This window comes from Triticum dicoccoides, chromosome 4A (genome assembly GCF_002162155.2).
Source record: "Triticum dicoccoides isolate Atlit2015 ecotype Zavitan chromosome 4A, WEW_v2.0, whole genome shotgun sequence".
In the NCBI taxonomy this organism is placed as follows: domain Eukaryota; kingdom Viridiplantae; phylum Streptophyta; class Magnoliopsida; order Poales; family Poaceae; genus Triticum; species Triticum dicoccoides.
Window position 1 is genome coordinate 695,005,079 of NC_041386.1, and position 2,614 is coordinate 695,007,692.

A 2,614-nucleotide genomic window follows, 5' to 3' on the forward strand; every position below is an offset into this window, starting at 1 on the left:
TCCTCCTGCCCGATCACTTTTGATCGTAGGGACCACCCCACTAGCATCCGCCATGATGGATTCGCCGCATTGGTTCTAGACCCAATCATTGACGGATTTCACCTCACTAGAGTCCTTATGGACGGCGGCAGCAGCCTGAACCTGCTTTATCAGGATACAGTGCAAAAAATGGGCATAGATCCCTCAAGGATTAAACCCACAAATACAACCTTTAAAGGCGTCATACCAGGTGTAGGGGCCAACTGTACAGGCTCAGTTACACTTGAAATGGTCTTCGGATCCCCGGATAATTTTTGAAGCGAGGAGTTAATCTTTGACATAGTCCCGTTCCGCAGCGGCTATCACGTGATGCTCGGACGAACCGCATTTGCAAAGTTCAATGCGGTGCCGCACTATGCGTACCTCAAGCTCAAGATGCCAGGCCCTCGAGGAGTCATTACAGTCAATGGAAACACCGAACGCTCTCTCGGAACGGAGGAGCATACGTCGTCCCTCGCAGTGGAAGTACAAAGTAGCCTCTCAAGGCAATTCTCCAGTCCAGCTATTAAACGTCCGGACACCGTCAAGCGCGCCCGAAGTAACGTACAGCAAGACCGCCTGGCACGTTTCGAGCAAGTGTAGCAGTGCGGCCCCAACCCCATCCCTCGCGAAATTGCGAAACCAGTACTACGTGTACATAATTACGCTTTGGAAATACCATGGGCATAATGGGAGGGGCACAACCACGGCACGCCCAAAATGCGGCTCAACCGCACTAGGGGCTCCCGATTTTGTCATTCATTTTTTTACTTTCAGGACTCCACTATCCGGAAGGCCTGTCCGGCAGTACAATCGCCGAACTCACGATACAACAGCCAGGGAAGCAACAAGCTACGTCGAACGTCCAGGTGGTCTCTATAACGAGCTAAATTCCTCTCTTACATAAAGTCTCGCAGCTTGCCCCTGGAGGAGGACATATCAAATAATCCCATCTCTTGCTTATCGCACTATTTGTATCGTTCTGCTCTCACTGCAGCCTTTTAATAAACAATACATAACTCTTGTCTGTTATTGCATTCACTTTTTATGTAAATATGTTCATTTGTGACATTATGCAACCGTGCACTTTGGTACGGCCAATACACCAGGGGCTTAAGTACCCCAGAATATGGTGTGAGAAGTCCGAACACTCTCACGAGTGCGGCACCCCGAACTTATAGCATTATATGCATTGACTCCGAATCATGTCTTAGGTCAATAGTTGGGTTTGCCCGGCTCCCATGTTTTGGTACCTTACGTTCCGTTATATCGGCTAAGGTAGCGCTGGGAGAACTACTGCGATTGTGCCCCAGTTGAGCTGGGTTAAGCACATCGGTAGATAAAGCTAAAACTGACCGTCATAATAGGGCAAGAGCCGGTCGCTGTTCGAGAGGTTTTCGAGTCCCTAAAGACTTATGCCGCTTAGAGTGAGGAGCAGGCTTTGTCTGGCCTAGGCGTGGATAGCGCCCAGGACTCGGTCTTCCGAATACTAGGGGCTTCGCCGAAATTTAAAATTATAGAATTCTATGGCTAAGTGAGAGTGATAAAGCATTATAGTCTGATTGCCTTGTTCGTCGTGCTGAGCGCCTCCCTCGAAGGACCCAAGAATGGGAACAAGAGCGCTCAGGTTAATCCCAAATACCCCAGCACTCGTGGCATGGGGGTAGAAGCCGACGACTCGCCATCTCTTAAATTTGATAAATGGCCGCACAAAAGGTAATATTTTAAATTCAAAAAGCGTTGCTTAGCGCACATGAACAAGTCTTCAGCGCACAGGATAACACGAGCGAGTTTACTCAAATATTACATCTTTGGAACATTCATTCGCCACAAGGCGGGCACCCTTCAGGATGCCCTCATAATACATCTCGGGCTTGCGATGCTCCTTCTTCTCCGGTGGCCCCTCTTTCACCAGCTTCTCAGCATCCAGCTTGCCCCAGTGTACTTTAACACGGGCAAGGGCCCTACGGGCACCTTCGATGGACACGGAGCGCTTGATGACTTCAAGCCATGGACAGGCATCCACCAGCCGCCTCACCAGCCCAAAGTAGCTCCCAGGCATGACCTCCCCAGGCCATAGCCGGACTATAAGGCCCTTCATGGCCTGTTCAGCCACCTTATGGAGCTCGACCAGTTGCTTCAGCTGGTCGCTCAAGGGCACCGGGTGTTCGGCCTCAACATACTGGGACCAGAACACCTTCTCCGTCGAGCTCCCTTCCTCGGCTCGGTAGAATGCGGCAATGTCGGACACACTGCGGGGTAGATCTGCGAATGCTCCTGGAGAGCTCCGGACTTGAGTAAGTAACAAGTAATTCACTTTCACGTGCTTGCTTTGCATAAAGAATGCCTTACCCGCCGCTATCTTCTTCATCGCCTCAATTTCCTGGAGGGATTTTTGGGCTTCGGCCTTGGCAGATTTGGCGCTCTCAAGGGCTGCGGCAAGCTCGAACTCTCGAGTCTTTGAGTCAAGCTCCAAACTCTCGTGTTTTTTCACAAGAGCATGGAGCTCTTGCTGCACCTCCGCCACCCGCGCCTCCTGCTTTTCTCGCTCGATGCGCTCCACGGCCGCATTGTCTTCGACCTTGGACGGCGCTTC